Source organism: Prionailurus bengalensis, chromosome C1 (genome assembly GCF_016509475.1).
Source record: "Prionailurus bengalensis isolate Pbe53 chromosome C1, Fcat_Pben_1.1_paternal_pri, whole genome shotgun sequence".
Lineage (NCBI taxonomy): Eukaryota > Metazoa > Chordata > Mammalia > Carnivora > Felidae > Prionailurus > Prionailurus bengalensis.
Window position 1 is genome coordinate 14,984,830 of NC_057345.1, and position 12,394 is coordinate 14,997,223.

A 12,394-nucleotide genomic window follows, 5' to 3' on the forward strand; every position below is an offset into this window, starting at 1 on the left:
GTAATCTATGCACGTAATTGTAAAGTGAACCCCCAAACAAACACACTATCCAAAATGGCAGAGGAAGGAGGGACAAATGGCACCATCAGTAAACATATACATGACTAAGGAAAGAACGTATAAATAAATGCTATAATTCTCATTTCTGTCACAGGTGATGAGGCATTTATAACATCTTTCCTGTACTATTTATTCCACGTTCCCTTTGCCTTCAGCAACACCTCGTGTAGTCAGGGTTTTTACCTCATAGGATGATCTGAGCTTCATTCAGGAGGAATCTGAGCCCACAGTTGTCCTGCTCATTCTGGTTTGCTGTCCTCTTCCATTGACTTTTACCACCAGCCTTGGAATTAGAAAGCACCCCAGAGGATTTCAGGGGATCCAGAGACACACGTCTCCCTGTCCCCACTATGCAGCAGCAACTATATTTCCCCCTTGACAACCAGAATCAATCACTCCAGCCAACACAGAACAACCCCCTGACCCCTTGCTTTTTTTCCCCTGTTCATCCAGGGCATGTGGAGTCTGAAATGGCCAGTCTGAAATTGGTCTCAGTTTCCAAATAAGTGGGATCTCTGCGATTTGCTCTGGTGGAAACATTCTTCCTGAGCATATGAAGACCTCTAAATTAGCAGAGCCCAAGGTCTTGGAGAGCAAAGATTTTCGAAGTTATCCAGCTCAAGATTCCCTGATCCATGAATTCTGGAAGAGAGAGAAATATCATCTTGCATTGGTTACTGACTCACAACATATGCCAACTTTAGGCCAGCACTTCAGAGTCATACAAGGTTGCCTTCTGGCAGATACTAGTCAATTCACCAACCCATAAAGCAAAATGATTCTGGTAATAAGAGCATAAGACCAGTGAATAAGACCAGTGAATCTCATGTTTACATATCACTTTCTTTACTACTTTTGCTGGAAAATGAGGTCTCTGGTCAGAACCAATGTTATCTGGACTAGCATGATTGTGTAAGACATTCAGTAAATCTACAAATGATGTTGCTGGCAGAGAATGCAAACCCATAGCCAGAATAAACGCCCTTTTTAGGAAGGGCAAATTAATCCCGCCTCCATAATGAAAGGATTCCAATGTAACCAACCTGCCACCAGATGGCAGGCTGGTCTTCTCCAGATCAGGTACCATATTGAGGGCTTAGAGCTGCTACTGACAGTTGGACCCTCAACTGTGGTGAGACTTAGGCAGAGACTGCTATTATTCACTCAATATCCACTGTCCTCTTCTTCCTTAGTAAAATAACCCTGGTTTTGTTCATGCCATCCACGTATGCATCTGAAAGAGAGCGTTTTCCAGCTTCCCTTTCTATTAGGTGAGACCACATCACTAAGCTCTGGCTAATGAAATATAAGTAGAGATGCACCCTTTTTACTCTTCTGCCGTTCTTCCTGCTGCTCAGAATGAGTTTATAAATGCTAATGCTCCAATTAGCCATCTTGGGTCATAAGATGAACTTGAAGATGGAAACTACAAGCTAAGAAGGTGGAAACTGGGTCCCTGATGACTGTGGGGTTCTAGACTAAAAGAATGATAAAATTGTATGTTATTTAAACCATTATTTGGTGTTTTTTTTAAAATATAAGTTAAACCTAGTTCTAATATATATATATATGTATATATATATAGACATCTTATTCATTATATATATAATGAATATATATGAATAAATATAGATAATGAATAAGATGTCAGAGGAAAATCTAAAACATAGCAATAATTACAATAAGTATAAATGGACTGAAGTATCTGATCAAAAGACAGAGACTTTCAGAAGAGTTTTTTAAGTGACCATTAATATGTCATTCATAATGGATTCACTTACAACAAAGGACCAAAAGATTAAGAATAAGGCAGGGGTTCTTGTCATAGGGCCATTGAACTCTCAGTGAGTCACTGAATAAAATCCAAGGAGACTATGAACTTGGAAGGAAAAAATATGCCTTTATTTTCACTAACCTCTAACTAAAACTTAGCATTCCTGTTATTTATAAATGCAGGCAACAAATCACAGAAATATTAGTGCATCTGTGACTTTGTCACCAATGTAAATCATAAATATTTTCATATCACTTTATCATAGTATCCTAAAATATCTTTTACTCCTATCACTACTTCAAAATCACAGTATTTGTTAAGCCAACTTAACATATATTCCACATCTTCTTTATCCATTCATCCATTGATGGACGTTTGGGCTCTTTCCATACTTCGGCTATTGTTGATAGCCAACTGTTAGATCTTGCTATTTAATACATTGATAAAAAACTAGATAGGGGCCCTTGGGTAGCTCAGTCAGTTGAGTGTCTGACTCTTGATTTTGGCTCAGGTCGTGATCTCAGGGTCGTGGGATCCCCGTATCAGTCCTGCATTGAGTGTGGAGCCTGTCTGGGATTCTTTCTCCTTCTGTCCCTCTCCCCCACTCATGTGCGCTCTGTCTCTAAAATAATTTTTAAAAATACATACCTTGTCTGAGAATTCAAGCTGGTGCAGCCACTTTGGAAAACAGTATGGAGGTTCCTCAAAAAACTAAAAATAGAACTACCCTACAACCCAGCAATTGCACTACTAGGTATTTATCCAAGGGATACGGGTGTGATTTTTCGAAGGGACACGTGCACCTCCATGTTTCTAGCAACACTATCAACAATAGCCAAAGTGTGGAAAGAGCCCAAGTGTCCATCGATGGATGAATGGATAAAGAAGATGTGGAATATATATACAATGGAGTATTACTCAGCAATCAAAAAGAATGAAATCTTGCCATTTACAACTACGTGGATGGAACTAGAGGGTATTATGCTAAGTGAAATTAGTCAGAGAAAGACAAATATCATATGACTTCACTCATATGAGGACTTTAAGATACAAAAACAGATGAACACAAGGGAAGGGAAGCAAAAAAGAATATAAAAACAGGGAGGGAAAGAAAACATAAGAGACTCTTGAATATGGAGAACAAACAGACGGTTGCTGGAGGGGTTGTGGGAGGGGGGATGGGCTAAATGGGTAAGGGGCATTAAGGAATCTACTCCTGAAATCATTGTTGCAGTATATGCTAACTAATTTGGATGTAAATTTATAAAAAAACAAATAAATTAAAAAAAATACATACCTTGTCACAAATATTTTAACTATTCTGATAACTATTTCAATACAATTGGTTTGCATTATAATTCCACGCATTAAAAAAAAAAACATTATTTTGAAAAAGGTTCATAGGTCTCACTAGGCTGCCAAAGAGATCTATGGCAAACAAAGGTTAAGAACTCCTAAAATAAAGGGATTCCCAGGTTATTAGCATTAATTTCAGAAAAAAGAAATATTTTTTAATTGTGAGAAACAAAAGGAACATTCTATATAAATAAACTAATTGATAAATCAAAATGATATAATGATCACAAACATACATGCACCTAACAATATGTATTCAAAAAATAGAAACTGAAAACTAGTCTCTTCAACAAATGGTGTTGGGAAAACTGGACTGCTACATGCAAAAGAATGAAACTGGACCACTTTCTTTCATCACACACAAAAATAAACTCAAAATACATTAAAGAGAGGCACCTGGCTGGCTCAGTTCTTGGGGTTGTGAGTTCAAGCCCCACAGTGGGTGTAGAGATCACTTTAAAAAAATAAGATCTTTTTAGGCTCTTGGTGGCTCAGTCAGTTAGGCATCTGATTCTTGATTTCAGCTCAGGTCCTGATCTCACAATTCATGATATCGAGCCCCGCATCGGGCTCTGCACTCACAGTATGGAGCCTGCTTGGGATTCTCTCTCTCTCCCTCTCTCTCTTCTGCTCCCTCACTCGTGGTCTCTCTGTCTGTCAAAATAAATAAATAAACTTAAAAAAAAAGAATTAAAAAAAAGAGTACATTTATCATGATGAGCACTGAGAAATGTATAGAATTGTTGAATCACTGTATTGTGCACCTGAAACTAATACAACACTGTATGTTAACTATACTGGAATTAAAATTTAAAAAGTAATAAAAATATAAAGCAAAAACTAATAGGAATACATGAGAAAATATGCATATATAAAATAACATGTATATACATGTATGTATAATGTATATACAATAAATAGAGATTTTAACAAATCAATTAGATACAAACAAAAAGGTGAAGTGTTTTGAATACCCTGATTAATAAGTTCAAAATATCATACAGAACTTTATGTCCAACATATGTCGAAAATGCACAAATTTTTCTGTACCTATGAAACATACACAAAGATCAACCATTTGCTAAGTCACAAAGATTGATAACATATCAGAAATTTCAAAGAAAATAATAGACTACCATAGGGACGCCTGGGTGGCTCAGTTGATTAAGCATCTGACTCTTGATTTCAGCTCAGGTCATGATCTCACAGTTCATGAGTTGGTGCCCCATGTCAGGCTCTGTGCTGACAGCACGGAGTCTGCTTGGGATTCTCTCTCTCCCTTTCTCTCTGCCCCTCCCCTGCTCACATTCTCTCTCTCTTTCTCTTTCTCTCTCAGAAATAATAAATAGACATTTTTTAAAAATAATAGAATACTATATATAACTTTAGGCCAACGATTTTGAAAATTTAGATGAAATTCTTTAATAAAACACACACGCGCAGGGCACCTGAGTGGCTCAGTCAGCCGAGGATCTGACTCTTGGTTTCAGCTCAGGTCATGACCTCACAGTTCGTGCGTTCAAGCACACTGACAGTGCAGACCCTGCTTGGGATTCTCTCTCCCTCTCTTTCTGCCCCTCCTGCATGCTCTCTCTCTCCAAGTAAATAAATAAACTTAAAAAATAAATAAATAAAAATTTCTAAACACACACACACACACACACACACACAACTGGTTTACTAAAACTGACACAATAGAGCAAGAAGCAATAGAAAACGCAAATAGCTGTACAACATTTAAAGAAATTTGGGGCGCCTGGGTGGCTCAGTTGGTTAAGTGTCCAACTGCAGCTCAGGTCATGATCTCACAGTTCATGAGTTTGAGCCCCACGTCAGACTCTGTGCTGACAGCTCAGAGTCTGGAGCCTGCTTCGGATTCTGTGTCTCCCGCTCTTTCTCTGCCTCTCCCCCGTTCGTGCTCAGTCTCTCTCTCTCTAAAAATAAATAAACATTAAAAAATTTTTTTTAATAAATTCAATTAATAGTTTAATTTTTTAAAAGAAAACACGAGACTCAGGATGGTCTGACAGGAAAATTCTTCCAAAACATCAATGAATAGACCATTCCAACCTTATACAAATTCATGCAGAGGCTAGAGAAGAGAGTTTTCAGACAATGATTGAAAAACTGATTCTAAAAGTTATACAGAAATACAAAGGCATGCAGGAAAAGGAAAAGGTAGGAATATTTGGCCTCTAAAAATCAATACCTATTATAATATTATAATAATAAAGACAGGTATGATATGGGTGTAAGAATGAAATGTTCACCAATAGAAAGTATTAGAGACAAAACGATTTCCACTCATATAAATTTGCAATTTGGCATAGCTGGCATTGTGGATCCTTTGGAAGAGGAAGGAACATTCAATTAGTGGTGCTGGGATCATTGGATATCCCTGTGCAAAAAATTAAATTGGACCCCTACCTTACACAAGAATTAATAAAAACTAATTCCAGATGAATGAAAGACTTAAAAGTGAAAAGTGAAACCCTGACCCTTTTTAGAAAACATTCTCATACAAATCCTTTTAAGGATCCATGTATCTGATTTCACTAAGTCCTGCTACATTTCTCTCTGAAAGTCTGTACTAATTTGCAATCCCAGCAGCGGCACATAAGAGTTCCAGTCTCCCCTTATCTTTACCAATGCCTATCACCATCCTGCTTTTTTTTTCTCTCTCTTTGCCATTCTGATAGGTATAAAGTAACATCTCGTTGTCTTAATTTCATTTCTGTGACTCTAAAGAGGTTGAGCAAATACCTCCTTGGTCATTTGCATTTTCCTTTCTGCAAATTGCCTATTGATATCCTTTGCCCATCTCTCTATAGACTTTCCTGTCCTTTTCTTGTTGATTTGCCATGAGATCCTTACATAATCACTATAATGTTTGTTTGCTGTCGTTCTAGCCTTTGAAAAGATTTCCCCCCCCCCCCATTTTTCAACCTTCTGCCAGCTTCGTCTGTGAAGTCTTTAACTGAACAAAACTCTTTAATTTTTTTGTGTGCGGCTAACTTTGAAGACGTGAAGATTTGGACAGAAGTTCTTTCTATCCCTATTTCTTCTGTAAAATACCTGATCAAGTCTTTTGCCTACTATACTATTAGGATATATGTGGATGTGTGCACCCAGTTCCAACATTGAGGATGGGGTGTTCCCCACACATCCAACAACAAGCAATTCTCAGACTCCAGTTGGGCGTCCTGCAATTCAGCTCGATTCTTGCACTCTCTGCCTGGAGATCGCATCAGATTCCAGGTTACAGGTTACAGATTACAGGTTAAGGGTCCAGTGCTACAGGACAGCACCCTGCCCTCCCAATTTCAGGCAACAATTGCAAGTCCAGATTGTCACCTGTACTTCTGACCAACCAGCTACAGATGGAAGGTTCCAATGACCCCTCTGTAGGTTCCATTGATTTGCTAGAGCAGCTCACAGAACTCAGAGAAATATTTAACTTACTAGATCACCAATTTATTATGAAAGGATACAGCCAGATGGAAGAGATACCCAGGACAAGGTATGAGGAAGGGACGTGGGACTTCCATGTCCTCTCCAGGTGAGTCTCCACGTTTTCACCATCTCGGAAGCTCTCCAAACTCCTTCCTTTTGGGTGTTTATGGACACTTCATTATATAGCTTGATTAAATAATTGGACATTAGTGACTGATTCAGCCCCCAGCCCCTCTCCTTTCCCTGGAAGTCAAGGGGTCGGACTGAAAGTTTCAACTCTCCAGTTGTGAAGTTGGTCCCCTGGCATGCAGCCCTCATCCTTGGGTAGGGTCCAAAAGTCACCTCATTAATGTGACCAAAGACACCTCTCATCACTTAGGAAATTCCAAGGGTTTCTGGAGCTCTGTGCCTTGTGCCCAAAACACCAAATTAATATTTCTTACTTTTTTTAAGAGAGAGAGAGAGACAGAGTACTAGTAGGGGAGAGGCAGAGAGAGACACGCACACAGAATCTGAGGCAGGGTCCAGGCTCCGAGCTTTCAGCACAGAGCCCGATGTGGGGCTCGAACTCATGAACTGCGAGATCATGACCTGAGCCGAAGTCGGACACTGAAACGACTGAGTCACCCAGGTGCCCCCATATTTCTTATTATAAATGAAAATATTACAGGATGCTTGCCATTTTTCTACTGATTTTAGGAAATCGTGATGTATTATGGATACCTAATGCCTCTGGGGGAGGGTGTTAGTTGCCCCACATTTCTGGTCTACCCTATGCATGGACTGAGCCCACTCCTGTGCCCAGGGTACGCTTAAGGCAGGAAGCCATGGGCATGTCCAGGAACCGCCCACTAAAGCTGGAGGCAACAGCTGAGGTGGCAAAGGGGGTTTAGCACTGACAGCACCTGCTATGCTCACTATATTAGGTTTCCTAGGGCCGCCCCAACAAAGGACCTCAAATGGGGCTGCTTGAACAACAAAACTTTATTCTCTCACAGCTCTAGAGGCTAAGGGTACAAAATCAAGGGGTTGAGAGGTTTGGTTCCTTTGCAGGCCTGTGAGAGAGACTCTGTTCCCCTGCTTTCTGGTGATGACCAGCGGTCCTTGGCAGTCCTTGGCCTGTCACTGCACCATTCCAACTCTCCCTCCATCTGTACAGGGTGTTCTCCCAAGCCTCTGTGTGTTCACATGATCATCTTCTTATAAGGAAACCAGTAACCTGGGATTAGGGGCCCATTCTACTTCCCTGTGGCCTTATTTTAACTACCTACCTCTCCAGTGACGTTATTTCCAAGGACAGTCACATTCTGAGATACTGGAGGTTAGGATTTTAACACCTCCATTTGAGGCAACACAATTCAACCCATCACAGCTACTTTGTCCACTGTGAACATCACCCATCACTTAATACTCCTCTGAGTCTCGATTTTTTTTTTTTTTCTCCTAAAGCTGTTGCCAGGGACATGACGGCTCCCGGCCCTGTGACTCCCAAGGTGCCCTTTGAACCATCACAGCCCCCAGTCATTGAGGGCTTAAACCCCACTGTCTGCAGCACTCCAGAGAGCTTCGAGGAAAAGTTCCTTCACAAGACACGAGAACCCAGTGGTACCCATAGGCTGCCTGGGCGCGGTGGCTGCCCTAACCTATGGGGCCAGAGTCCCGGCTCTCAGCTCATGACACACACCCAGATCACGGCCCAGGGCTTCACGGTCGCAACCATTTTGCTGGGTCTGGCTGCATCTGCTATGAGGTCTGGATCCTGAGCCCAAGACCTGGCCTCCTTGAAAGTTCCCCAGAGATCATTCCCAGCCCCAGGAGCAACCACCAGTCCTGCCACCTGACTTATTCCCTCATCTTCCCTGACAAGTAAGTCCCTGCGTCAGTCCGGGAAGAGGTGGCCAATTGTGTAACTGACACATGTTTTTTCAGGAATCTCAGATTCGGTTCGGTTTGGGTGTTGCATACTTCTGTTTGTGCATACTTCTGTTCACTTTCTCCACTTCCTACTTAATAGACTGATCCACCTGTGTGTAAAAAAAAAAAAAAGTATTCCTCTTCGTCTCCTGTCATTTGGGAAGCTTTCTCCAACCCACCTACCCACCACTCCCTCCAGACAACAGGTATTCAGTGTGGCCACGGGCCCCAGTATCTACTCATGTGTTAGGGTGCTTTACACCTGTCCACTGACTTGTCTGTCTCCCTCCCTGGACCGCGAAGTCCTCCAAGGCAGTTTCCAAGTCTCACTCACCTCCCATTCCCTAGCGCCCTGCACAGGGCCCGGCACACAGTCCTCGTGATAATATGAACTAACACTAGTTGAGCACTTACTATGTGCCAGTCAATGTACTAGGAGTTTTACATTGATTACCTTGCTTTACATTGATTACCATTGATTTACATTGACTTTTTACAACAACCCTAGGAAGTAGTATGTTAGTCTAGAGGCCATGGGATTGCCAGAAACAGAACTCAACCAAGCTTACGCAAGAAGCGAATTTATTGGTTCAGTTAAAAGGAAGTCTGGAAGTGTGTTCATGGCCAAATCCAGACACCCAGAGAAAAATCAGGGTGTCCCCCCCCCCCATCTCTCAGCTCTGCTTTTTTTCCACATGGCTTCACTTTACAAGTAAGCTTTCTCTACCCAGGGGGCAGTCTAGCTGTCAGCAAGAATCAGATCCTCCTAGTTGAGGAACCATGGCGGGAGAAACCATCGGCTCCCACTGCTCAGCTGGAAAGCGAGGTCTGACTGGCTACCCTGTGCCAACTGCCTACACCTACCAGGCAGTGGAACACAGTGACTAACACCCCACCAGATGGTCTCCCCCACAGGAGCCACAGTGAAAGAAACGGGAAACCTTCTTGAGCGGAATGGGATTCCAGGCACCATGATCCACCATAATGGGTACCACTCCCGCCCCTTGTATAAGGAGGCTAGAGGGGCCCCGAGTGATGAGCCATCCTGCCTAGATGCACAACTGGTAATAAGAGGCAGAAGAAGGATTCAAACTGTCTGGTCTGATGCCAAGAACTGCCCCCCCACCCCAACACTGGTCCGTTATGCCGGTTCTCCGTGAGTTCTGGCACAGACCAGAGCGCACGATTCATTCAGATGGAGGCAAACAGACTCGGGTTTGAGATCCCCTTCTGATCTCCATGAGCTCAGGTGCCCTCATCAGTAAAATATGGGCAGCAAAAACCTACCTTGTGGTGAGGATTGCATGAAATAATTCAAACCATGCATTTAGCACAGGGCCTGGCACGTGCAAAGAGCTTAATAAGAGTTAGCTGTTACTACGAGTCACTATTCGTTGAGTGAAGAAGTGAGTTGATGGCATCTGAGCTCTAACGGAGGGACTGGGTGGCTCCCCTCGCAGAGGAAAGGCTTGGGGTGGGGGGAGGGCTTTGGCCCTTGACAGTCTCCTCCACCACTCAAAACACCTTTCTCAGAGGGGCGCCTGGGTGGCTCAGTTGGTTAAGCCTCCGACCTCGGCTCAGGTCATGATCTCACGGTTTGTGAGTTCGAGCCCTGCGTTGGGCTCTGTGCTGACAGCTCAGAGCCTGGAGCCTGCTTCAGATTCTGTGTCTCCCTCTCCTTCTGCCCTCTCCTGCTTTGTCTGTCTCTCAATAATAAATAAAATGTTAAAAAAAAAAAAAAAACACCCTTCTTAGATACTCCTATTCTTTGTGCTGGGCAATTAACTTCTCCTAATTTTATGTGGAGTGGAAATTAAAGCATGGTTAGAAAATGTTAATATGATGGACCTAAAACTTAGCTCTATACCTGTTTCCAGGCCCACTCTCCCCTTTCAGATGGCCACTCCAAGCCCCTTCTGTAAGGAATTCTAGAACTACTACTGGCTCCCCAAACCCATACAGCTGGGTTTGGAACGGGTGCTGTCCCTACTTGTGACCAAGTGCAGGTAAAGAGCTTTGCAGAGGCCAAGGCCATAACTTGCCTGGAGGCCATCCAAGTTCTCTTGATGCTATGGAACCAAGGAGTCCAGCCCCAGTCCTGGGTAGGTCTGGGCTTAGCTGGTGTGAGTCAAGACAGGGCAGGGGACAGGAACAGCACCACCCACGGGGGTTTCCGACAGGCCTGGCAGGCCGGCAGGGCCTCTATCCCTTGTCCTGTTGCAATTATACTTGGCCCCCAAAAGCCTTAGAATTATTTCCATGTGGAATGGGTACACATGGTCCCCAGACACCCTTTGCTTTCTTTCCCGGAACCCTAGGAGAGGGCCCCTTGGGGTAGCTGGGTAGTGCAGGGACAGAGAAGCCAGGGGGACACGGTTGGTTTCTCTGCCAGCCCTGCTTCAGATCCAAGAAACTGCACTAGATGCCAAACGTGTAGAACCAGAAGAAAATTCCAACAGCAGGCAGGAAGGAACCAGCTGCTTCTCTAAAGGCTGGATGTGTAGAAAGGGGGTGGGAGAAACCTGGAGGGAAGAGGAGAGACGAGGGGAGAGGAAAATGAGGCCAACTTTGCCCAGTTTGCCTGTATCTCTACATGGTGAGAGCTCCAGGCTACAGGACACGGAGATGCTGGGCTGCACAGCCCAGAGATGTCAGCATGCAGGACAAGGACACCCGGCCTCATTTTCTCCCCACCTTCGACCTTCCCCCCTTCCTCTCCCCCACCCTCTATCCAAGCCCTCAGAGAAGCTGCTGACTCACTCCTGCTTGCTGGGGGTCTGTGGACATTTGGACGCCTCTGGACACTCTATCTGGTGTTCTCTGCCTTTCCTATGTGATCTTGGCCAAGTCACTTAATGTCAATCACCCGATCTGCATGGAGTCACAAAGCGTGCTATTGTCATGATGTCCCAGGACCCTTTAACCACGCTCACCGTACGCACATTATCTCATTTGATCCTCACGACAACTCTGCAAGACACTGTGAGTGCACCCACCGCACAGATGAAGATGGTTATTAATTTCCTAAGATTGTATGGTTAATAAATGGAAGAACTGGACTTCAAATTTAGGTCCACTAAACTCCAAAGCTCAAGCTCTTCTATAATCCGAGGAGGTAGAACAGATGATCACTATCCTCGCTGTAGCAATGAGGAAACTGGCTCAGAGAGGTCAAAGAACCGGCCGGTGGTTGCGCACGTGGAAAGTGGTGGTGTCAGCATGCAAAACCCGTTGCTTTGGCCACCAACCCAATGTTCATCTTGCCAGCAAAACAAATGAGGAGGCGTGAGTCTATGACCTCAGAGGTTCCCTCCGGCGGGGATACTTTTAACTTCTGGGTTAAGACCGGAGTTGGAAGGAAAATGGGTGAAAATGGAGAAGCAACTTGGTCTTACTGCTTTAGCTCACGCTCTGCCTCAGGAAGCCAGAGTGGCTGCTCCAGTTCTGCCCTTTCAACCTCATCACATCCCCCAGTGAAGGAGAGGGTCATTCAACAAACAGGGGCATTTCAACCTTTGGAGCTTGGACTCCCCAGGACTCACCCTGCCCTTGACCCCCAGCAGCCTCTTTCCTGAGGAGCGCGTGTCCACAGTCGCCCCCTCCACAGGGGCACCCATGTCCCGTCCCACTGGCCCCTCAGTGTGTCAGCAGTGAGAGTGGTCCCCAGGGGAGAGGGGGAGCCCGCGGGGGCACGGTCGCATTCTTCACGCTGGGCGGCCCACCACACTCTGGGACCCGGACCTGCGGGGCGGGAAGGGGGGTGGGAGCTGGGGGTGGGGCGGGAGGTCCCTCTCCAGGCCCCGCCCAGCGCCCCGCAGGGACGCGCGCCGCGGGGGG

At 44.3% G+C, this 12,394-nt stretch overlaps 1 pseudogene; it reads left to right on the top strand.

The window, feature by feature from the left end:
* The first annotated feature begins 8,105 nt into the window (after positions 1-8,105).
* Positions 8,106-8,563, top strand: LOC122479557 (annotated as a pseudogene).
* The last annotated feature ends 3,831 nt before the right edge of the window (positions 8,564-12,394 follow it).